At 44.1% G+C, this 25,960-nt stretch overlaps 1 protein-coding gene across 8 annotated transcripts in view; it reads left to right on the forward strand.

Moving 5' to 3' along the window:
* The first annotated feature begins 183 nt into the window (after nt 1-183).
* The window catches only part of PAG1 (phosphoprotein membrane anchor with glycosphingolipid microdomains 1), a 115,602-nt gene continuing 89,825 nt past the window's right edge, over nt 184-25,960 (forward strand). For 4 of the 8 annotated variants that reach the window (XM_080380232.1, XM_080380233.1, XM_080380238.1 and 1 more), the window contains exon 1: nt 202-320. The gene's annotated coding sequence lies outside the window, so the exon portion shown is untranslated. Of the gene's footprint in view, nt 321-691; nt 818-6,541; nt 24,193-25,960 lie in introns of all 8 variants that reach the window. The other 4 variants (XM_080380229.1, XM_080380234.1, XM_080380236.1 and 1 more) reach the window with 2 other exon arrangements.

Consider the following 25,960-nt stretch of genomic DNA (forward strand, 5'->3'; position numbering starts at 1 on the left):
TTTCGGCGCTAGGCGCGGGGACATGCGCACTGCCGCGCTCCTGCCCGCGCTGCGCTCCGCGGCCGCGCTGCGTCCCCCTCCGCCGCCTTCCCCCGACCCTGCTGCCGCGCGGAGAAGGAGGAGGGGGAGGGCGAGGGCGAGGGGGAGGGGGGAGAGGCGAGGAGAGAGACGCGCCGCAACTTGCTGCTGCTCCTCCCTCCCCTCCCCTCCCCTCCCCTCGCCGCGCCGCTGCCCGGCCCCTGCGGGCTGCGCTCCGCGGGCAGCGCTCCGCGGGAGGCGGCGTTCCCGGGCGCGCCTCTCCGCGGGGCCGGCGCCTCCCGGTGAGTTGGGGACGGTGCGCGAAGTTGCCGCGTCCGTGTTTTGGGGGGCTGGTGGGTGCCGTCGCTGAGGGCGCGGGTCGCGGCGCGGCTGCGGGCGGCTGGTGGCGGGGCCACCGCAGGGCTGCGGGGCTCGGCGCGCTCCGCAGGGCTGCCCTGCCCGGCCGCGGGCCGTGCTGCGGGCGCGGCGGCCATTTGGCTGCCGGGGGCGGGGGGGCCCTGGGCCGGGAGCGGCGGCAGGTGCGGGGCACGGTGCGGGGCGGGCAGGGCTGCGCTTGCGGGGCGGCTTCCCGGGCGCAGCGCGGCGGCGGGGCTCAGCGCGCCGCCCGGCTCGGGGTGCTGCGGGTCAGCCTCGCAACTCTGTTTTCATTCAGATCCTGTTAGGTGCTGACAGACTCCGGTTTGTTTCGGAGCTGGGTCTCGGAAACTCTTGAAGAGGCAGGGATCGCTGGGGGAGAGCAGGGCTGCTTCTCCCGGCGCGGTGAGAGCCGCAAGCACAGGTTAGCCCTAACGCACCGTTTGCTGCTCGGAGCCTTCGTTGCCCTTAGTGATTCTAAGAGGGCAAAGGAAAAACAGGCAAGCGGTCGTAGCAAAAAGTTGTGTAGCTTGAATTGTTACCTAGGCTAATGGATCCGGTTATCTAAATAAACAAACATCGGGATTTATAGGTGTCTGAACTGTAATGCTTTGAAGGATGGAGGTCTTTAACCTTTCTTTCAAATCTGTCCCTCAGAGATTTGGGGTTAAGGAGAGTAATGTATCATCCGTGGTGCTGAATACTGGAGTTGATAACATTTGTAAAAGGAATGGCCTCTGAAATAATACCGAGCCATTAAGCAATAAATGCAGAAAAAGAGTGAGAGAAGGAGCAAAGATCAAATTATGGCAGAAAATATTTCCCCCCTTCCTAGCAGCCGTGCTTGATTAACTTTTATCTGGAGTTCTTGCTTTATTCAACTTGAATAAAACAAGAGCGCTGTGTGAACACGAAGCGAGTCCTCCTTAGTCCTCTTGAAGTCTGTCTGCGTTGCAGTTCGGAGTAGTGTCTGGTAAGAGCATTTGCAGAAGCAAGCATTGCTAAAGGTACCCAGTAGGTAAATGGAAGGACGTTTTCGTTGTCTTTGTTTCTCTTCAGCAATACAGAATTAGAAATTTCAAATTCCAGGGTTTGTTATTCTACATCTTTAAAAATTTTGCCCTGATAAATGTACCTGTACGTGAGGTGCACGGCGTCAGTGTAGTGCAAGTGCCTCCCCTTCCTGGAAAAGTCATTAGTTCAGGGGTTAGCTTATTTAACAAGGGCCAAATCCTGCAGCCTGTGGAGCATATCCTGTAAGGGGTAAGTGTCCTTTGCCCTCATTGAAAACAAAAGCAGTGAGTACAGTATGTGCAACGTCCTGCAGGCCTGAAGTACAAGAGCAATTTTATGTTTAACCAGTATTTCAACACAGGATTTTATTAACATAAAATCATCGTTCAGGTCAGCAATGGGGATCTGCAACTTTCAAATGAGAAGCAGATCTGAAGGCAACACATTGCTCATGTGAGCGAAGGTGGTGGGGTATACCACTCAGCAAGCTCACCTATCTTTTGTTCAGTTCCTTTTATGAAATGTCATTTAATGAGGAAAAGAAACAGGTATTCCATTGCATTTTAAGCCACAGTGCTCCTCATGAGCCTCATTGCCAGGCACTTCGATGTGAATGTGGCTTTAGCTCATGTATTATATACAAATGACTGCTACTAGATAAGCTTTAAATTTATTCTACTATTAAAGTTATATTGATCTGAAAGCGGCAACTGGATTTCAAGTCCTAAATAAGAAATGCTCAGTAATTTAGGGCTGATACATATTTTAAGAAGCACAGTTCTGAGGAATCCACAAGGAATGTGGATCTCACAAGAAATTCTTACTGGCTGTTAATGGCATTTAGTTAAGAAGCGCTTGTTCCTGGGGCAGTGCGGACCTCCTTAACGCACAAAGGATTTAAATCTGTTTATCAGCTCATCGATGTCCATGGTAAAGTGCTGTAGAGTTCAATGATTGGAACGGGACACAATCTTCTTCCTTGTGGAAGATGGAGGGATGGAGGAGGGAGGGTCTTTTTCAAAGTAGTTGCAACACTGTATCATCTGCAACTGCAAAATATAATTTAAGAGTAAAATTAATAGACAAAGAAGGCTTGGAAACATTATTTAGCACTTAATTGAAACAATAAATCATTCAAATAACATAACCCAGGCTCCTATAGCAATGCTTGTGCTTCCAGGTGTTGGGAATGGAGCAGATTTCAGGCATGGGGCGTGAGGGTCGCTCAGCCCCAGAGGTGTTGCGGGCTGGGGGCCGCGCTGCGGCCGGGAGGGAACTCAGGCAGGGTGAAAGGGCGTGGAACGCTGAGACTCGCCCTTATCCACGGGTTGCCAGACTGGGGCTGAGAGAACCCCCTCCCAGGTTTGAGTGCTGAATGAGTGGCAACGGCTGGCTCAGGCCCTGCATGGAGCCAGCAGGGAAGATGCACTAGATGAGGCCCTGGTGGTGCAGCCTGTAGCTTGAACGCAGGGTGCCCTGGCTGCTTGCTGCCCAGCCCTGTGTCACACAGATGCTATCGGTTGCAGGTCTTACACTGTGTATAATGACACCAAAAAACTAACATTCTGGTGAGGGTGGAAGTTCAGGATGGCTTCTTTGGGAAAATGGTGTCTTTCTAAATGTTTGTATAATCAGATATCGCTTACATTGATTAAGACACGGAAAGGGCAAGCAGTGCACACTCATTTGTGTCACACTGCCAGTAATAAACTCTCTAGAAACCACTGTGCATTTGTGCAGGCTCTTGGAGGCCCTGTAAATCCTGTTAACAGATGAGGAAGCTGAAGCCTGAAGATTTGGCTGCCGGTTTCCTGAAGGGAGTTGAGATGTTCTTGGTTGCTGTTTCCCCATCTCCATCCTGGTATGCCTCACGCTCTGAATTGCCATGCCATCCTGCAGGTTCTCTGTAGGTCTCTCAGAGGCGTGTGTGCTGCATCTGGCTCACCTTCCCCCTGGCCCCTCACCTCCTGAAAACCCTGTGTGCCGAGCAGCAGCGCTGCCCTGCTCCCGAACCAGGGTAAATGCCAACCTGCAGGCGTCTGGTGACTCACTCGAGGCCTCAAGCTGCAACCCCCTCTGCTTTTCTTCCATGGTGAAGCAGTTTTTTACAGCGCTGGGCCTGCTGTTCCTGGGCTGGGGAGGGTGAGCTGCAGGTGGTGGGACCTCCAAAGGCTGCTTCTGCAGAGGTGCACCAAGCAGAGCTGTCACGTGAAGATGATGAGTGACAGGAGGCGTTCCTGTGCTTTGTGCATGTGATATAACCAAGTTTTAATCAAAGCAGCAGCGATAGATTATTAGGGCAGATAAATACTGCCTTGTTACAGCCCTCTTGGGTCATATGTAAGCAGTATTCCTTTTAGAAAGGATGAATGAATAGTCAGTGTGAAGGATAAAGATCAGCATTGTTAATCACTCTGGAAGTCTTCCGTGGGAAAATGTAAACTCATGAGGAAAGACAGTGTCCATAAATGTCATTTAAATATTTAGATAATTTGAGGATAAAATTTTGGTATTAGAAGGCATGCAAGTATCAAGTCTTGTTTGGGTTCCTGTCGGAGATAACTAGGACTTGTACACAGCTGGGGTTGGTCAGTGGTGGGCTGTATGTATTTCTACGTAATGCTTTGCTAGCAGTAATGAAGAGCTTTTCTTCAATACCACCTGTGAAAAAAAGACTGATTGTTCATGTCAAAGTGCAGATAAAAAAGATTAGAGACTTGGGAGACTACATATGCTTAAACTCTTGTGCTTCAGGTGGGATGAACTCTTCACTTCTGGTGCTCCTCAGTGAGCAGTGTGCCAGTTGACCTTATCTAGGCTGGGGCATGATGATGATCATCCACTTACAGTTTGTGGCTGTTGATGCATCTGCAGGATGAGAAAGAATGACTCCAGATGGGAAAGAGTGGTTTCCTTCCCCCCCCCCCCCCCCCCCCCCCAAATAACTGGAAATGATAGGAATTCTTCCTCTACTGATCCTTGATTTCATAACTCTCACAAAAGTTTCTTTTGTCCTTTACCAGTTCTCAGAATGTGATACAACCCTTGAAAAAAATCTGTGCGCTTTCATGTAAATACCATGAGGATGAGCCTTTGAAAACATATCTTAGCTGATGTTGATGAATAAACAAACTTGGCCAGAGTAAATCTTTTCATCTAACTTCAAGAGCCACACTGTAATGAAGTAAATATAGATGTACTTAATGGGCTCCTTTCATCCCAATACATAACAAACTGTCTAAAGTAATGCAAACAAATCTAAAATGGATTTTTAAGTGGCTTTTTTTTTTTTTTTGGTTGGTACTGGCGCAGTTAGTTTAGTCTAGCCAGGTTAGGATGGGAGTGGAGCATGCTCCTTGGAGCGGTGGAGATGCTGGGTTGAGCACTGTCCTAAATGGGATGGGGCAGAGAGTGCTTGAGATACTTGGCTCTTCTCCAGTGGTTGTTCTGCAAAAAAGACAGAAAGTGCTTGTTCCACGTGTGGTTTAAAACATGTTATTTGATGAGCTTCTCCCCACACTCATCCCTTTAGAAGGCAGCTTGCAGGTGAGGCTTCGAGGGGCAGCGGAACCTGCAGAGGCTGCTGTCTGCTCCCCCTCAGCTGCAGCCCAGCTCAGCACCACATTGCTGGGCCCGGGCTGCACCGAGAGCCCCTCCAAGGGCAGGACAGCTGGCTGCCTGCCTCTGGGGCAGCCTGCATGCAGTTCGCCACCGCTTGGCCAGGCACTAACCAGCCTGGGGGGCTTGCTCTGCAGGACACGTCCTGGCAGGGCTCCAGCCTGGTTCCTGGGTTCAAGGAATACCAGAATTTGGTGTTAAAGGTGGCCCCAGGGCCACTGTGACAGCTGCTGTAGACACAGGCACTGAAGTATGACAGTGGTGGCTGTGTTGACTTTGGCAGCATCTTGTTGGTTGGGAGCTGTGGGAAAAAGGAGCTCAAAGAACAGTTCTACAGATCTGGACGTTCACTGTGTGGCAGTGGGTTTGATTTCATTTCAGGACTTGCAGGATGACTGTTTTCAATGACAGCATTTGTAAATAAATTAATGACTTATTGTGGAAAGCGTGCCTAGCAAATACAACCGTTTGGTGTCACTGGCCTTGCTTCATTGAGAAGACCGATGTGTACAGTTTGTATTTCTCGTATCACAGAAAGAGTCTTTAGATCTGCTCTTTAAAAAGCACAGTTATAAAACAATTCTACTATAAGGACAACAGCTTTGTTTTGAAAAGCATAAACCCTGTTTTGAAGAAGACGACCATTACTTGGTCTTACCTTTTATTAATAGGAAAAGTTCAGGTCCATTTCATTCCATTGTGGAATAAAATTCCATTCAAAGCTGTGCAATATGCTTATAAGAGTTTGAGTATTAGACTATTTAGACAACTATGTCAGCATAATTACAGAAATTCTTCAGTATGAGATTTTTCCTTACTGAGATCTTGATGAGTGGGAAATATTATAAAGAATGATTTCTGTGAGTGTTGGAGGAATTCTGTGAAGGAGCTTTAAATCTAGGAGACTGTTGTACTTTTAAAAACGTAACAGTGATTTACTAACGTCTGGAAGCAACTCACTCTTTGACACCTCAAATAGTCAGACATCCAATTTAGCTCGTGTCTGGTTGTGTTGTGCCATGTGTACAGAAGTGAAACGTATTAAAAACTGTTCAGCTTCGGATGTGTTCATCTGGGGATTTACTCATAAATAATTGATAACCCTCTGAAACAAAATCTCTTCATTACTCCATGGATTGCTCACCTCTTCCCTCCCATGCTCATTGTTCTCCCAGGCGGGGGAAAGAAGGAGGTGCTGCTTTAATGAAGGTGTACGTCAGCCTCCACTGCTCCTTTCAAAAGGACATCCAACTAAACAGCGGCAATGAAATGCTTGACAAAAGCTAAACATTTTATTGTCCTACGGAGATATGTGGCATTCCAGTGTTTTAGAGGCACCACTTAGCTGCTGTGTTTAAGACTTCTTTTCATCCTAGCATAGAAGCAGTGCTTATGATGAATTACTAAATCAATGAAGTGTTTGTGTCTACCACACCGCAGGACAGGACATCAAATTAAAGGGCTGTTTGATATGCAGTGCCAATTACAATTGTAATATTTGGTCTTGATCTTCCAGGATTTTAGTGCTGCTGAGTATCCTTGCTCAGACTGTTGACTGCAATGGGACAAGTCTTTGTGAGCTGTGGTTTCTCTTTTGAGCAAGAGTTTGCATGATTGAGCTCCTGTTTACCAGACATTGAAGTGTAGTGATGAATTTCCTCTCCTGCAAAAAGAGCCGTTCTGCTGTCCACTGACTTAATAAACCACTGACTTAATAAAGTGTATTTGAGTTGATCTAACAGAATCTCATCTTAATGGAAAAAGTGTCTTAATGTAAGATCAGTTCATCTTTCTGATGACTTGATTGCTTTAGAGTTATTAGCCAAATTCTGTAGCAGTCTTTAAAGGTGCTAATACTTGCTTGCGGTTTAATAGCACTAACTATGGCTAATGTACAGGAAAAGTTCAAATCACATCATTGAGAGAGAACCCTAACAAATCTTACAGCTGTTTTAATGTGAGGTTTCAGATGTTACTCATGTTTAATTGGAAGGTGAATGCTATAAAGGCTTTGTCAGTCTGTTGTTTCCAGATGATGGCACTTTCTATGGAGTAACTGTAAGTCCCAGAGCACTGATCCCAGCTTTCAGCTGCAGGATTCATAGCTCAAACTCTTCCTTTTTCACCTGGCAGAAGTGCGCATCTGTGGTGTTGCCTGGGTTTGTGTCTTCTGAAAAAATACTGGTTTCAATCAAATAAAAGGAGAAATAGTAATCACGTTCTGGCTGATATTGGAGAAAACAGGGCCTTCTGTCCTGCTTCTATAAACCAAGAAGATTAAGCTTGCTTATAAAGGATTAACAGAGCTCTCTTCTGTCAATTCGTAGTGGTGTAGTCGAAGTGCCTGATTCTACATCAGTGGAAAATCCATTATCAATCAATGGGAATTTTGCAGCTGAAGCCAAAGGGATTAGAGACTCCTCGTTTGGAAGTGACTGAAGGAGAGAAAGGCATGGATATGCTTGTTGCCATGTGGCTGTGAGCCACCACGGGCGTGTGGCCACAAAAAATGGGATAGAAAAATCTTAGTTTACCCCAGGCAGGCTATTTCCAGACATGCATGAAAGGGCTAGTGCTGCTGTGCAGGGCTGCAAAGAAGCTTTACCTGGAGTGCTGCTGGTCCTGAGTTGTTACGTCCAGGCAAGATGATTTCAAAGTGGAAGAGGTACACAGAGAAAGATGACCTGAAGTCAGTCCTCTTCTAGGGTTTGTGCCATGGTGGGAGAGAGTTAATGAAGAGGTCAGGCTTGCAATGGTAGGAGGAGTTCGGAGGAGCAGTGGAAGATGGCACAGATTTGGGGGTGAGGAGTGCAGGGGAGCACTGGTGCTTACATCATGCTCTCTTACCTGATGCTACTCGGGCTGCCACCCAGGCAGATTGGTTTAAGAAACTGGAGTGTAAGGGAGATGCCTGAAGAAATTCCTGAAGCTATTGCTGAAGAATTTGCTACTGGTGGTGTTGAGGGTGGTGTGCTAACATTCTGCATTGCCTGCAGAAGTTTCTTCCTTTAATAAATAATACCTACTTTTTGTTCTAGTAGAGGGCGTAAGACCAACAGACTGTCAGAGCCTGCAAACTATAAAAAACCCTGTGGTTCCAGACTTACTTTAATGAGGAATGTTCACCAAGCACATTCCAAAATAAAATTTCACTTTCTTCTGAAAGACTGTCATAGAGCTTAGCTTAGAAGTAGCTCTGATCCAGAGCCTAGTTGTGGAGAAAAGCATGATCTCCATGACCTCTGCTCCAATGTTTGGTAGGTACTTTTCCAGGGATGGAAGCTAATACATCACAAAAAGCTATTCAGAGTGAAATTTACACTTTTTACAATTATTTGGTAAATGTGAATATATTGTTTTGATCTGTTATGATAGGCAAGATTGTGTCATTTAGTTTGGCAATTACAGCGATTAAATTAATTTCCTTTCCCTTTACTTTTAAATGCAAAATAATTGAGAATACATCATGAAAGGTTGGGGCTCTCTTGTTTGTAGCTTCATCATTTATTAATCTAACACACTAGATGAGAGGCTTTGTAGATTTGCTTGCCTAAGGAAAAAGAAGAAGAAAAAATTGAAAGGCCAAACTAGATTTGTATATTCTGTCTCACACTTCTAGGTACTGTCAAGTATTGCCTCATTTTTAGTACACTTTGTAAGAAAGGACACTGCTTTTCCCCCAGAAGGGTAAATAGTACCCTAATTTCTTATATTTGGATAGGCAAAGTCCTTTGTGCAGTTCCTCCCCCTCACACTCTTCACATAGAGGTATAATGTTGTAATTGGGCAAGCAAAATAAACTGCAAATGAACATGTCATAAAAAAGTACGTTTTGGCACTATCCTGGCCATCTGAATTGACTGTCCTGTTTACAGGAGGAAGTGGGTTTTGGCTTGTGACTTTCTCTAATTTAGCCTTTTCAGAAAATGGTGTTGGCCCAGTACAGGCAGTGGTGGAATAACAGCTCAGTGGGGGCAGGAATGCTCTTATATCTTACCTTTATGTAGCTGGAGGGGATTTGAAAATTGGATATTTCTCTCCATCTCTGCAGCTCCAAGTAGCCCTGACACTGCCAGCCATGGATTAGTGAAATAAATCCCTCATCTTCATAGTGAAGTGGAAGGTATAAAGAGCATTTTCTGTCTTTTTTTCCCCCTTTTTAATGTGTCATTTGCTAGCTGGCACAGTGACCTCCATTTCGTGACTCTTGTGCTGTGACTTGTCGCAGAGCTTTTCTGTGTGGATTAATAAATCACTCAAGGGAGTAGTAGCATGTGACATTATGCATGTGGTCCTGAGGTAAAGTTACCTATAGACCATATATAATGAATCTGTACTTCAGATATTCTCTGTTAATGTGGTTTGGTTTTTCTAATGTAATTTGCTTTCCTATTTATCTGTTTTCTTAACTATATTCTTGATAGCCAAATGGGTTGCATACATATAGTCACCTTTTGGTGTTGCCAGTGTAGCTGAATTTGGAAAAAAATATCCCTGGCAATTTGGTACATGAAATTTGCCAATGCGTTGGGAAATGTTTTTATGCTAGTTATGTAGAGGTACAACAGTTCAGTTTCCCAGGGTATCTTGGTGGACAGTCTGTCAAATCTTTTAATTTGTTGTTACAGTCAATTATATTGACTGAGGTGAAAGCAAGAATTAATCTTCTTTTCCATTCTTAAAGTGAAGATTTAATTTCATAGTCTTAATTTACATTTCAGTATCATTTGTGTGTTTTAATTTGTGTGAGTGAACCCTGAAGCCCTTACTCAATTGTGACTCCGTCTTTAATTTTGCCTATCAAGTTCATCTCATTTCTGGAAAGCACACGCACCAGGAATTGATTAGCATTAACAGTCAGGTGCATGGTAAGGAAAGAAGTGATGTCTGGGTCTGGTGTGGGGTCTGAACAGTTACGATGAATTGATAGATGCTTGCTTCCAGGTGATTCTGTTACCATCCTCCCAGGGGAGGTTTAGATTGGATATTAGGAAAAAGGTCTTTGCCAAAAGGGTGGTCAAGCATTGTAACAGGGTGCTCAGGGCAGTGGTTGATTCACCATCTCTGGAGATATTTAAAAGACATGTAGATGCAGCATTTAGGGACATGGTGTAGTGTTGGACTTGGCAGTGCTGGGTTAACGGTTGGACTTGATGATCTTAAAGGTCTTTTCCAACCTAAACGATTCTATAAGTCTATCATTCCTCAACAGGTTTGGTTTAAAAACAGCCCTAGAGAAGTACTGGAGAAAGCTAACTAGCCCAGAAGCAGAGGATTGATTTCCCACCAAAATGGGATGTCATTATCATGAGGAAATTAGCTGAATTATTTACTTGGCAAAGCAGGGAGGTAGCCAGAAACTCAGCATTTGTTTCCCATTTATTTAGGGCTCAGGCATAGCGTGCACAAGTAGCATGGTGCAGTTTGTTCCCAAAAGGCACATCAACACCCACAGCTGGCCTGGGAGGAGAAGCCTGGTCTGTGAAACCAGTGATGGGACCCCTGAACTCCTGCAGGGGTGGCCTTGACAGACCTGCCTGGCCATGTCCTCATTTCTAGCAGCTGCAGGGGTGTTGACAGGGTAGGTAAGGTGGCAGATAATGGAGCAGCGGGCATCTTCTCTTAGGGGTTTTTTGGAGGCAGGCAACCTGGGGGTTTCATCTCCAGCTGTAGACCATGGAACCTGGAAGTGCTGGAGTCATCCAGCACCATGGGATGTGGTTCTGTGCAGAAGCAAGGTGGACCAAGAAGCGGGTTGTAGATACCCCAGGACACCAAAGCTCTGGAGGTTTAGACCCCATGGTTGGCAGTCTGGGAACCTGGAAACCCTTGGTTGATTTTTGTCACTTCTTTGCTTCTCCCAGATGTGGGAATTACTGAAATGTTAGTTCTTGGACAGTGGTGAAATTGCCAGGAGTTGTCAGTTTTAATCAGCAGTAAGTACCTTTTTATTCAGAAAACACAATAACCAAGAAAACTTGTTTTCACTTGGTTTTCTGAACTAGGCAGGAATCATACATTGCAGTGCTGTGATTCCCTGGGAAAGAGAATTTCCAAGTCTTTGCAGTTTCTGTGTTCCACCCAGCATGATATGTGCCCTGCTCCACAGAGCAGTTGCATTTTCTGTATTAAGTATTAGCATGTATAGTTAATTACACCGATGCTCCAAAAAAGCAACAGCTTTAAACAGAAAAGGATTCCTTTCACTGGAGTCTAGAGGAATTAAAACAAACAAACAAACAACCCTCCAGAATTTCTGTGCCTAAGCTATCTGTCAATAGGTAGCAATTGATTTTCTGAGGTGTAACTCTGAAGTGTTAGTGTTCATCATTTAAGAAAAATCATGCTCCCTGCAGTTCATCAGCAGCTGGCACTTAGAAAGATTGAATTCAGAAAAAGATAAGTGCGAAGATTGCTGTAGGAGAATGTCCAGAGCTGACAGATTTATACCTTTTAAACACCTTGCTACCTGGTTTTATTAACACTCCAGTACCTGTGGTGTGTGTCTGTATCAGCCTTATTTTATGCAGATAAGGAGCAAGCTCTCGCAAACAAAAAATAAAAAATTAGTGCTATTAAGTCAGTTGCGTGCTAAAGAGTGAGGTTTCTTTCGGTGGCAGGGAGAAAAGCAGAGCTGCTTTCTCTTCCTGAAACTGGTGTTTGAGTTAGGCGGTAGGGGAGTGTTGTGGCTGAAGGCGTGCGCTGGAAGCTTAAACTTCTCTCTCTCCTGCGTTACCCTCTCTAGTGGATTTTTGTCCCTCAGCCCTGGCAGTGGTGGGTGTTTGATACGGGAAAGGGTTACCATCCAAAAGCATGGTCTGGCCCTTTGGTACATATGGAGCTTTAAATCAGGGGATGCTGATACAATGCAGATTGTAAAGTGGAGCTTGCAGCAGGATGTAACCAACGCGGGTCGTTTACATGCTGACAAGAGTCTGGCTTCCAGGGGGGCAGCTGTACCTGTGGCTGGCCCCAGCTGAGCAGCGCTGTGTCCAGGGGATGTCACCTTCTGCTCCGCTGCAGAAAGCGGCTAGGAATTATCCCACATCCAAAACTGGAACTGGTAAGTGGTATAGCTACCAGGAGCAAGGGGAAGCGTGAAGTTCTGCCCCTCAGGAGGAGCAACCCCAGGCACCAGTATGTGCTAGGGGCTGGCCAGTTCGAAAGCAGCTTGGCAGGAAAGGACCTGGGGTCCTGGTGGACACCAAGTTAGCCTTGAGCCAGCAGTGTGCCCTTGTGGCAAAGAAAGTGAATGGTGTCCTGAGCTGCATTAGGCAAAGCATTGACAGCAGGTGGAAGGAGATGATCCTGCTCCTCTGTTCAGCACTAATGAGGCCACACCTGGAGTGCTGGGCCTAGTTATGGGTTCCCCAGTGCACCAGAGGCATGGACTTACTGGAGGGAGTCCTCCAAAAGAAACATGAAATTATATAAGGCACTGGAGCATCTCTTCTATGAAGAGAGGCTGAAAGAGCTGGGGCAGTTGAGCCTGGAGAAGAGAAGGCTCAGGGAGAATCTCATAAATGTCTTTATAGACATATTTAATGTCTTTTCATTATGCCTGAAGGGTAAAAAGAGGACAAAGCAGGCTCTTTTCAGTGGAGCCCAGTGACAGGACCTGGGCACACACTGAAACACAGGATGTTCCCTCTGAACATCAGGAAACACTTGTTCAATGTGGGAATGACCAAGCACTGGCACAGGTTGCCCAGGGAGGAGGTGGAGTCTCCATCCTTGGAGATACTCAAAAGCCAGCAGGACGTGGTCCTGGGCAGCCAGCTCTAGGTGGCCTTGCTTGACTGGGGGAGACCAGATGACCGCCAGAGGTGCCTTCCAACATCAACCATTCTGTAATTCCACCAAGTACACTCTTAAGCAGCTGTGCTGGCTGGCGGTAGGACCACCTCTGTGCCACCTTCTTAGCAGGCAGTCTTTTCTTAAGAGAGTGTGTTCTAAAATAACAGTTCTCTAGTTCTTAAAAAATTTGAAAAAGATTTTCCATTCTGACCAAAGAAAGGCTATCGACATATTCTTGGTACTTTATGTCTGCTTCTCAGTTCATTTTCACTTTTTTAACCTTCAGTTTTTAAAACAAAAAATCTCTTATATGCTCCCTAGATTGTACAGCAGGGATGCAGTATCTGTCATCATCTTCTGATCCTGTAGGATGTGTGCCAAAGAGCAGTTATTTCATCCCTGTTCTGACCGTGTATGTGAAAAATAAGCAAAAATCTCACTCTTTGCAGTGACCGGAGCCTGTAAATGTTGGACAAATAACACTTATTGTGCAAGCCTCTTGTCTTGCTTTTTGTAAGTATTTCCCTTCCTTTAAAGCCAGGTTCTTAGTAGCTCTGTTTCCAGGCAATTTGTAGCTGGCGTCATGTCCCATGTGCCTCCGTGGAATAGCAGACAAGGTGCTGAGTTTAGCTGTCATACTGATAGGCCTTAAGCAGTATCATATGCAAGACTCAAGGCAGGAGACTTTTATCAACGCAAGCCTAGAGAGGGCTTTTGTTGTAAACCACAATGGTATGGTGTGCCACTGCGTGTTTCCTCCTCCTGGCAATTTAACAGACGCCTGGAAACAAAGCCCACCAAACGTGCTGCTTTTTGTGCACATGGGAGCAATGTAACTGTTATCTGTGACCTTAGCCTTCTCATTTTGGCTTGAAAGCTAATTTTGTATTAATTACAGGCATAGCTTTAATCTTTGTCAACAGGACAGCAACAGTAGAGTTATCCTTTGACTATTGATGTCCAATTTGGTTTTATCCCCTGACTCTCTGCAAAACAAGTACTGAAGCATTTTTCATATAAATTTATTTCCTATTCATGATTTTTAAAATTCACAAAGAGCCTGATCTTAGATATACTGTGCTGCCTTCTCAGTGTAACTACTGTTGCTCTAGTGCAATCCTTGGAGACTGTAGGAGGCTTTCCAGGTCAGGAATAAAGTTTTTTGAGGTGAAAGAAATAGGAGTGGTCTTAGCATAAGTGGTTTGATTTTCCCAGAGGAAAAGGAACATTCTCATTTTAGGAGAGGATAAAATCCAAGCCTTTACACAGGTCCTCCCCAATTAAAGGCATGCATAAAAGCTTAGGTACTGTTTAAGTTTTGAATTTATTTGCAATATCAGAGTCTGTGAAAGAGAAACAGGTGCACATGTGATAGAGTGACTGAGTTGTCGGTGACCTGCAAAATGAGTGAAAATTTCTTCTTTTAAAACCTGAACTGGGAAATGGAGGTAGACTTAGGTAGGAATAAGTTTAATCAAGAAAGATATTCCTTCCTATAGAAAATATATTTTGGTCTTTGATTTTGGTACCTAAAGTCTGTGGTGTGGGAAGAAGAAATGCTTGGGAGGATTTGAGTTCGTATGGCATTTTAATTAATTTTAACATATCTAGAAAACTTCAGAAACAAACTTCATTGTTAACCAAAAAGTTGCAAAGTCTGACAGGCCAAAGGGTACATGAACAATAGCTGTTGAGAAGATTTCCATGATAACTGAAAAATGTAGATTTTTTTGTAGATCACTTTGGAATTTGCACGTTCATACGCCTTTGTGGCTTCAGAGTGATTATACATGCAAACCCCTGGTGCAGAGAGGTGACTGCATGGATAAAGTGACACTTGGTGCTACTCTTGCTCTTTATTATACAAAAGCTATGTTTATTTTTAGTTTTGCTCATGTAAAAAGTGCAACACTCCTAAAACTGAGAAGAAATATTGTAGTTAGTATTTTCATCTTTTTATTGCAGCTAATTGATATGAGACAGTGATGCTAATATCTGTCAGGCTAATAAGAAAATAAATCAGGGGCTTTTTTCTGTTTTATATCATTTGCCTTATACTGCACATGTGGCACGAGCAGTGAACTCGAGAATTACACTCCTGTTGCATTTAGACAAACTTACCACTTGTAATACAAAGAAAATACACACCAAGACTTCAAAGAGTTTCAGAAAAGGTCTGAATTGTGTGTGTACATATCTATCTTTTAACTTTTAGGGCTTTTTAGACACTGAAGTACCTTTCCCACACCTGAATAACAGCAGACCAGTTGAAAACAGGAGAAAGTCAGGAGGAAGAAAATTAGTACCCTCAGGCTGAGCATGGGAGACTGCTTAAACACATTGTAAAAGTCATATAAGGCATCTACATCTGTATATAAGCAAGCAGAAACAGTGGTCTGGTGAAAGAACAAATGTTAGGAGTTACTCAGACTATAAAGATATCCTCGAGCATATGGATATCTGCCCCTAAGGATTAAAAAAAAACCGAACAACAAACCAGCCAGACTGCGTTGAATTGAATGCAAACTGAGCATGCAGGTCTGAAAAAGACTTTGAAGAGCAAAGAGTCTGCAACATAAAAGTAAATGATGAACTATGTATATATCTATCAGTAGGTAGGTACCTGTAGGAACACTGATGGGCATGCAGGGTCACCAGGCAGGACATTGGAAAAATGAGAAATTAGTTTAATTGGTCGTTGCAGGGGAATTTGGGCAGGTATTGCATTGAGTAACAAAGATAAGAAGGTGTCAGACTGCTGAGGTATCACAACAGAATTGCTGAAAGAAGCTGGAGAACGGCATACAGAGGTGTCACTGTGTGTTGTACAGTGCATAGCCAGCACTCTGAAGAGGCACCACTGCTGACAGAAAACAGGCCATGTGTGGGGATGCTGCAGCTGTGATTTGTGAATCTGAGCACTAGATTTCACTTAAAAAACCCTGAAATTTTTGGCAGAAAACAAATAGTGATTTTGAACAGGCTGGCAGCGACAGTCCTGGCAGGGTATGAACTCCCAGGGGGACAGTTTCTCTCCTCAGCCCCCTCCAGCCCCTTCCTTTTGACTTCTGCTGCTTTGCTCCCAGGTGGGTGGGCTCAGCAGTCCTGCTGCCTTCGGTTCCTGCCGCCTTCAGTTCCTGCCATCCTGCCTGCAAGCCCCTGACTCCACCATCTAAGTCTGTCCTCCCCCAAAACTAACTCATTCTTGATAAGATACTAATCTTCAGCATCCCTCTGGTTTGTGAAAGTGGAGAAAAATAATGGGAAAAATGGGTGCTTGGCCTTTTGGATATTTCACGAGAAGGCTGTATTATTTATAAATTATTTATGACTTTGAAACTACACGCTTTCTCCCCAGGTTATGTGTCTTGTATAACTGAATTGTATGATTTACCTTAAATTGCCCATCTGCCATGCATCGTGAATCTCCATACAGTGCTGTTTCTCCTCTCCTGTACGGCTTTCACTCATGGATAAGAGATTTGCATAAAATGATTTCTTCATGTAAATGTGATTGGGCTGCAGCTCCAGCATCTTGTTATAACGTATGTACCAATCCCATTGAATTGCGCTAGCATCCACCTCACTAATTGAATCTATTTGTTTGTTGCTATAGTTTTGGGAATTAACAGGGAGCAGGATGCATGTACTGGTGTGCTTTTACTGCAGCCTTTCATAGTCTTACCTTATCATAAGGCTTCTTTGAAAAAAACCAAGAGGTGAGGGTTGAGGTGGGGGTCGGCAGTGCTGCAGCTCGTGCAGAGGCCGGGGTGGGAGCCAGGGGCTGAAGTAGGCTCCCCAGGGACCCCCTGGTTATCTGCGCTGGTCCTGAGCCAGGCAGCCAGGGCCCCTGTGGGGACAACTTGCCCAGGGCCAAGACAACCAGCATAATTAAAATGGTGCATAAGCTGGAGAGATAAGGAACCCTGCAGTTTTGGTTGGTGTCATTCAGGCTGCGATGTGAGGCTTGCTGGGGGTCTGTGAGATGCCAGGGTGTGCGAAGTCTCTGCCTGAGAACAGAGCAATTAAAGCACCTCACAGACCCTTCCTGCACCTCGCTGCTCCCAGCAGGCTTAGCCTTGCACTTGTGGTTTGGGTTTTTTTTAACCCAAATCACTGGTTTTGGCTGAACTTCTTCATTCTTGAAGAGCCATCATCTCCCAGGCTTTGCTTTCCTTGCTCAGTGTGATTTCTCTTTCTGTTCTTCCAGCTCCTTTAGTAGCCATCTTGTCCCAGCTTCTGTGATCTTCCTGGCTCTTCCTTGTCTTCCCTTTACCTGAAGCATGAATAAATCAGATAATGAGACACAGGCCAGTCATCCCTATTACTTTGTATTTGTATGCATATGTATGCCCTCACCCACTCCCTTTTCTCTCATCTTTCTGTCCTTTTCTACTGGAGGATGAGATTATCTTTTGGTGTGTATTTAGCTGCGGTATGAATAGCATTGGCTAATGGTATACATATTTTGAAAAACTAGAGCTGCGTTGTAGTGTTCATTTGAGCTAGTAATGCCTAACAAATTGCCATGTAGCCTAGCTTGTAGTCATCATCAATACAATGTTTTCCTGCATTCAGGTTGTCATTGCATAGTTTTATGTTTTTGAAGTTGTAAAGGAAGATAAAACAGAGTTGGTACAGCCTCTAATAATTATTTAATGCTTTTTATACAAATGTTGATGTGTTCTAAATAATGGTTTATGGGAAAGATCTAGTAATTTAGGCAATGGTAATAGTGTTTTGATCAGGTGTGTTGTAAATGCAGAAGGTGGAGGGTATTTTTTTTTTTGAAGGCTTCTCCATCTTTCTATAATTATCAGATAGATGATATGAACTTGCCAGATCCAACGCGCTAATGATTGCCTTCCAGCTTTTAGAGAGACAGAAATTATACACTAGCAGTGTCTGAATGAGATTCTGCTTTGGTAGTGTAATAAAACATACAATACTGTGCCCTCTTGCCATTGCGTAAACATCCATGATTACATCCTTGATCTTTCAATATAGAAAATAATGAAGATGAAGCTAAATTTACTTTAGGAGTACTCGAATGGCTATTGATGGCTTGGGAATGCTGGGTTATCAAGAGCAGATGAACTGCTCTGCTGTTGTCTGACACTTTGTGGGGGTGTCTCATGAATCATTTTCAGGTAAAAGGTAAATGCTCATACTGTCCAATTTTGCTTCTTTTAAATTGCTACATTTTTCAGCTTCGTCTGCAGATTTCCTGAAGCAAGCTCTCAGTGGCTGAGATGTGGGGTATTTTCTTGTAGACAGTCCTTTTTCGAACTGGCTCTGAACTGTGCTGCCTGATTAAAGGCAAGTCTGCTAGGATCGAAGCATGCCATGATCATCTGCTGTGCTCTGTTCCACAGGAAATTTAGCGCTGCTCTGTGCTGGGCCATTAGGAGGAAGGCAGAGAGGACTGTGTTTGGGTAATATTCTTAAATATATCACATACTCTGAGTGCCTTGCAGTTGGGTCTTAACTAATGGGGAAGGGAGCACTTTGGCTGTTGTGCCACTAGCCATTTTATGAGGTTGCATCTTGCTGTATCTCACTTTTCAAGGAAAGATCTGAAGCCCACTAATACCTCTGTGATGAAGGGACTTCTTTCCAGTATTTACTTTCTTCTAAAACGCGGTCAGTATGGGAGATTACTACAGAGGAGCATGGAGACTTTCAGTCTTCCATACTTAGTGCCATCGCATTGAGATGGTGTGGGCAAAGGAGGAGTCTGAGGTAGCAGGTAGGCCTTTGGATGAAAAAGAAAAAGAAATCAAAAAGTGGTAGAAGCTGCAGCAACAATATTCCTGAATGTGCAAGAAATCATCTAATCCCTAGTTAATATAAAACACTCCTAAAATCACCAGAGCTTTTGAAATTGGTTTCTTGGTTTCAGAAGTGAGGGATGCAGCCCCAAGGCAAGGAATGGCATGGATTTACTGGGATATAGCTACAGAAAGGTCTCTGGAGATAGGAGACATTAACTTCACCTCTTTTTTTGGCTCAAGAACTGTGAAACAGATCACACGTTGTTGGAGAGTACTCTGCAGGACATGGGGAAATTCTGGGAGGAAGCTTCTGTAAGCTTGTTCCATTCTATTTATTTTGAAAATCCATACATTAGATACCACTGTTAACAGTGTGTGTTTTATACCGGTCAGTGTTAGAGGAGGTGAGGCTCAAGTTCTGCTGCACTTGTTCCAAGGTGCATATAGTAAACTCTTGCTGGATATCTTCATATCTTGCAGCTGGATTTCTCTAGCTAAGGTGAGGACTGAAAAAACCAGTCTGAGGCTTTAAGAGTGATTTGGGCACAGAACCCTCAGTTCATGGGTAGCTAGAATACCAGGAAATAGACCTTTATGGTTTTGGATGACTGCTGCTTATTCTCATGCCTTTCCTGTCTCTCCTCCACCCTGGGTCTTCCCTTGAACTTGCTCTAGCTGATTATATGAAATTGGACTTCATTGGAATGACTGCAGGAGCAGCAAAGTCTCCCACACATACTTCTTTCCAGTAGCTAAGAGGCTGCCGTTGACATCTGAGTGTATTGCTGAGTTGCTTTAAAAATTACTTCTGTACTGGGTCATGGGACAGGTTTTCAGCACTGTATTTTACCCTGATGCATCTATAACTCTAGTAGCAGCCATCAGCAGCATCACTTCTGCAGCTTTTTCAACAGAGAAATAAATCTCACTGTCATTTTTCCTGGGCTCTGCACACCAGTTCAGTGAATTAAAATGCACAAAGAGAATACAGTAATAGGGGGTGGGGGGTGTACCTGCCAGCTACCATAGAAGTCATTAAGGGTGTGCTTAGACTAGTGGGACCCAGGAGCACTCAGATCTGGGTATACACTGCATGTGACCCATCAAGGTGGGACTGGGGCAGGTGTGTGTCCCCTCTTCTTGTCTCTCTCCCTCCTTTGCAGTGTGGTTTCTGCAGGAACAGCACCTGGATATGGGTTTCAAAGGGAGTCCCCCACACTCCTGCTTCACCTGGCAGCCTCTGGAAACCCGGGGAGGGCTGTAGCGGCAAAAAGACCTGAGTGTTTCTGGCAGGTTTTGGACCTTTGTTTACTTAGATAGGTGTTTTTTTCACCTTCAGTCACAAGCATGAAAAAGGTCTGGCCGCCCATGTTGCTTGCCTCTGGTACGGTTTGGGAGCCTTGTCCCTTTCTTGTCCAGCAGAAGCTGAGGGTCATTTATTCCACCCCTGTGGCTGTATCTGGAGAGCACTAGCTGTGCTACAGGCAGTGCAAGGATGGGAGGCATCAACACCCTGCAGAGCTGTAGCTGACTGCTCACAGCCTCCCACAGATGCTGGGTGTGAGAGATTACAGGGCAGGCAAGTCTAGTTTTCCATGGGGAGTACGGACTCCCTATGGCGGACCCTCAAGCTGTTGGTGTGGCTCAAGAAGACAGTTTGAACAAAACCCACAGCTCACGTGGTAAATTGGTATGACGCCCTTAACAGGCACAGAGCATTATTGTTTCATATTTTGAAAGAACTGTCCTGTAATACCAGTCCATTTTTATTACCTACTGCTTTGTGCTACTGGTGCCAGCAGAGCTGAGAAATGAGACAAAGCAAAAGATATGTTCTAGCCCAGTTGTCCCTGAAGTGTGTATTTTATTGTGACTGCATATGTACACCCTCTGCTTTTGACTAGACCTGTTTCTTTCTACTTCTGTGTTGCTTGTCTTTTCCTAAGCCTTATTCTTGCCTCTTTCCCTCACTCTCACAGCTCCCCTAGGTGTATTTCCCTCCGCAGCCACACTTGCCATTTTAGCAGTCTGTACATTTTCTCTTTTTGCCCAGAAGGACTTCCCTTACTTTGTTGTTCGCTTGACTCCCTGTTGTTGCCAGTCTCCCATCCATCATCTCAGGTCTCTGCTAGTGCCTCCTTAGCTCTGTGTCTTCCTGTCTCTGCCAAGCCAGTGCCACTCTCCCCTTGTACCAGCTGCATGTGAGATGGGTCTCAGCTCACCTTGTTTTCATCCAAACAGTTCCTGATCTCACTCTCCTTTTTCACCCATTTTTTTTCTCCTTAGCTTTTGCTTAGATTGACTTACTCTCTCACCCTCCTTCCTTCCTACACTCTTGCCCTCCTGCATTCTGCTTTTCTCCCTGACTTCTCAGCCAGATTTCCTTGCCTATCCCTAACCATCACCTTCCCCACATATCTCTTGGTCCCAATTTTTCCCACTTCTCCTTACTCTTCTCCTGTTGCCTTACTTCTACGCCTTTTTCACAGGTTTATGCCTTTCCCATTTCAGAAGGCAGTAAAAAGCATCTCTCTGACATAAAGCTTTTTCCTAGGTAATGTCAAGTCCCTGCTTCAAAAAATACTGATACTCGCCCTTCTCAAAGAAAAAGACCTTTTGCCAAGACCTTCCAACTTGGGAAGTGAGAAATACTTTTTTTCAGCGTTGTTTTCAGAAGTACGTATCATTTTAGTGGAGATACTCAAAATTACATTTAGCGTGAGGCTGCCTTTTTTTAAGTTGAAAATTGTTCTGGAAATGGGGAAGTGCCATCAGCTGTAATAAGCAGCACTGCTGCCAGCCTCACCTCTGGTACTTATCATCAGGATATGCCATTACAGTTATCAAAGTCTTTTTTCTCAGGATGCTGACAAATACGTAGTCTTGGGAAGATTTAATATGATGCTGCAGTTTTTACAAGGCTCCCAGTAGAATCAGTTGTCCAAGAAGGAGGAGGTGCATGAGCAGTGAACTGCTGCCTACCTTGCTGATTTGTGAGAGTTAGCTGAGGAGTGAGAGCCCCACTTTCGAGTTCAGTACTGTTTGGGAGTGTGTGTGTGTCTACCTCCTAATCTTCCTTGCTCCAAGACTAGTTCTATATACATAAATTAAAAAAAAAAAAAAAAAAGACACCTCACAAATTACAGGAGCTTGTATCACCATAGCCTTCCCATTTTATAGAAGGGTCAGGCTGGGATGCTGGTATACAGAAGAGGGTTGGCAATACTGCAGAAGATTCACAACTGTTGAAATGGATTTGGGGCTTTTTAATGGATAAAGTTGAAGAGCAGTTCCACCAGCCTTATATTGTGCAATGTCTCTCTGTCACATTGTACTTTTTCCCAGATAGCAGAAGGAAGACATGATCCCCAGTGAGTTAATAAGAGTATTTCTTCCATGCCAGGAAAAAAAAAAAATGAAAGGAAAAATGAGCTGCGTAAGATTTGCCTGTGACATTTAAAGTCTAAATCTGAGTTTGTCTGAGTAATTTATCTTTGGGTATTTGCAGGAGTGAGAGCAGGAGAATATGGATGAGAGCATCTCAGTTATGTCTGAGCTTTCTGATAGATAAAGAGAATTTTTGGTGGCTCCATCTGGCTGGAAGGTCTATCTGTGTGATCTTTTCTCCAGCAGATGGAAGACAACACTAGGAGGAGTCCTTTGATTATCAAAGCATGGGAATTACTCTAGTGCAGTATCACCCTGAGACACCACTTTCTTTTAGTGACAGGTGATGTTTTGGGGATGTTGGAGAGCTCATTTTCCCCTGCTGCACTGAACATGTGTACACCAGATTTTCTTTAGCAATATTAAACCTATCTGCCTTCTGTATCTGTTACCGGTGAGGAAAGAAATGAAAATACAGAGTGTCTGTGTGGAGAACATAGCAAGTACAAAGCGACTGAAGGAAGAAGATATGTTTATCAACTTCATTAATATTTCTTTTACAGTCTGCTTGGATTCTTGGAGTTTCTATGAACTATTTTTTGAAACATGTAAAAGATGATTAGATAGACATTAATTGAGGTTTTTCCTGAGTGGAGAAGTTCTTTCTCAAAGAGCATAGCATTTTTTATTTCCCACTACAGTTGGCTTTCTGCTTGCACACGTTTGCAGTATCCCATTGAGCAACTCACACTTCTCTCAAGACTTTGCAACATGCAGTATTGCATGTGAACCTACCAGCAGTCCTGCATCCAGATCTTCCTTTAATTTCTAGGAATGACATTCAGCTTATTCTTGTGGATGTGAGGAGTTAAGTAATGGAGCCAACATCAGCTTTCTGTGAATTGCCTACCACTTTGGCCTGTTACCTCCTCCGTGTATCTATCAGAAGGCAGCTATTAGTGACAGTCCTTGCTTGGAGAGAGGATGAGAAAGGACTGCAGCCATGGGAGCTGTGGTTCAGCAGAGTTTCCTCAGGTGCCTGGGGAAATGTCTGCTGGGGAAGACAGACTAATCTTTTCTGCAGTGAAGCATGTTCTGGTCCATGTGGAGGAAGGTCCACCTACCACATAGCACTTTTTGGGGATTGCTGTGTTTCTAACAGGTGAGACTGGAGCACTATGTTTATTCTTCATCCTGTACTTGTTTCTCATCTGTTTTTCCCCACAATCACACGTCACGTAGAGTCGCTTGAAATACAGCTGTTTTCACCAGCTGCTTGCTGGTGAAAGGACTGGAAGGAATGCCATATGAGGAGCAGCTAAGGACTTTGGGCTTGTCTGGTTTGGAGAAAAGGAGGCTGAGGGGCAACGTCATTGCTCTGTACAGCTTCCTGAGGAAGGAAGTGGAGGGGGAGGTGATGATCTCTTCTCCCTGATATCCAGCAATGGGATGTGTGGGAATGGTTCAAAGCTGCATCAGGAGACGTTCAGACTTGACATCAGGAAACATTTCTTTACAGAGAGGGTGGTCAAACACTGGAACGGGCTTCCTAGAAAGGTGGTTGGTGCCCTGAGCCTGTCGGCATTTACCTTAACAACATGCTTTAACTTTTGGTCAGCCCTGAATTGGTCAGACATTGGACTAGATGGTCATTGTAGGTCCTTTCCAACTGAAATATTCTATTCTATTTTAATATTTTACACTGGCTATGCAGTGGAATTCACCTGTGCTAATGATATACAGCAGACCATGAGGTAACAAAAGCTGTGCCTGTGAAAGCATATTTGCCTCGGCCACCACTACCCTTGCTCTGCAGGAGGTTAGGAGAAAGTCGTTTGAGGTAGCCCTTCCCTGCATGCAGACTGTGCCTCTTGCAACTTATCTGTGCTTACCATTGCAGATCAGGGTGAAGAGCTAGCGTCTGAGTCACAGCTCTGTCCACATTCATAAAGATGCGTAGAGGTCATCTTTGTTATTAGGAAATACTCATATAGGGTGTCCCACTGTCCATCCAGATGGGTCATCATGTATGAACTTGCCCATTTTACTGCATAGCCACTGTAGCCTCATCTGTGACATTAACTTGTGTTTGTACAGTCAGTGCTTTGTTCCTCGGAAACCTGGAGCAGATCAGGAGCAGTCAGGTTTTGTGTGGGGTTTCTGAAGTGACAAGAATTATTTCTGTGGAGCTTCCCTGCATGATTCACAGGTACAACTGGCTACCCAGCCGATCACTGCCTGTTTTGTTTCACCTCTTGCTCGATCCTGGTTTTCAATGTGAAATTCTTAATCATAGTTCATGTCCTTTCTTCAGGAAATGCCATGATAGTAATCTCAGTGTTTGTCTTTTGCTGTCTTTCGGTGCTCGTCAGCACCAAAGAATACAGAGGGGACACTGTAAACACTGAGCTTCCAACTGTCAAACCTCAAGATCCTGTTAAAAAGAAATTAGGACAGCAACTGGGTTACTCTACAAGCTTTGATTAAAATGAACTTGTTTACTGCCTCTTAATATTTTCTTTGTTTTATTTTAATTTTTATAAAACTTTTCCTACCTTAAGTAACTTTTGTAAACTCATTTTTCTATTAATACCCTAACATGGCTGTCTGTAATTGGCATGTGATTAATACATTTAATGGAGTTTTGGTCTTGAATGCAATACCTTTGGCACTTTTCCTGACTTTTTCTCTGTGCAATTCATGTTGGCCACCTGAGACACTTTCTGATTTTTTTGGCATAACATACATTTTGATTTTGTAGTTGATAGCATTATTTTATCAAATAACCTGATAAATTGTTACAGCAAGACTGCAGCAGCAGCCAAAGCACTGATCCTTTCTAATGGTGCACTTTACCTCTGCTCTATTATCACTGCCCATTTCATTATTTGCAAGTTGATTACAGCTGCGTTTCTCAGGGGCTATGAAATATTCAGCAGCCCAGACTAGCCTGGGGAGAATTGCAGGCTTTGCAGCCAAACACCTGCCCTCAAAGGCAAAGAGGAACCAAAAACTTCTCATGTTTAAAATTGATGGGGAAATTCCTTCTTTGCTGTAGCTTTCCCACAACGCTGACTAGAAGTACATGCTAATTAAAAATTGTTGCTCTACTTGTGCTTGTCATTGGACAAGGGGAAGAATAAGAGTAAATATACAACTACTGCCATTCTGCCATACTTGCTTGGCTACAGCAAAGAAGGGGAAAAAATGTTGGTGTAATTCATTGCCTGTGTGAGGCAGTTGGTGTTCTGGGTGGAGTTGGGAAAAAAGCTCTCCATTAAGGGCAAAAATTAACACTACCGGTATGTTCTCACACTTTGTCTCTCTGGAGGACTAGCCAGGAATGATTGACTGAAATGTGCAATATTTTACGAAGTAGGAAACAGATAAGGTTTTTATAAACAGGATACTTCATCATTAAAGTAAAGAAACAATTGCTTTGACCTTGACACTGAATGAGTAAGGCCAGCATTGTGATAATTGAGAATGTAGCTAAGCAACAGTTCTCCAGGAGCTTGCACTGCTTTATTTTTAGTCGACTACACCAGTAAAGGGCCGGGGGGGGGGGCAGGGAAGGAGGAGTTGAACGAGCAAAGCGACTGTTAATGCTTACAAAAAAGAAATTGTTTCTGTCTTTGTGCAAAAAGTTTGAGTTGTAATATGCACTTATACCGATTCTAATTTGGGTTTTCATGAGACGAAAGTAATTGAATCAGTGTATCCTTCTGTGGTCTGAACAAGCAGATAGTCTGACAGTATCTCTGATTTCTTAAGCTGCTTTACAGACTTGAGTCTCTTCTGAAAATTAATGGTGTAGAAGAAATGGCGTATTCCTTCAGAAATAGTCTTATATCTGTTTCTGCTTACTTTGGCAGTAATTACATTTCCTAATCTTACTGGTTAGCACTGTACAGCCTCATTTACTTATTGCTCTAACTTTGGTTTAAACTAGTCTTAAAATACTATAGCAAGCTAGT

The sequence above is a fragment of the Falco punctatus genome (assembly GCF_963210335.1).
Source record: "Falco punctatus genome assembly, chromosome: 3".
NCBI lineage: Eukaryota > Metazoa > Chordata > Aves > Falconiformes > Falconidae > Falco > Falco punctatus.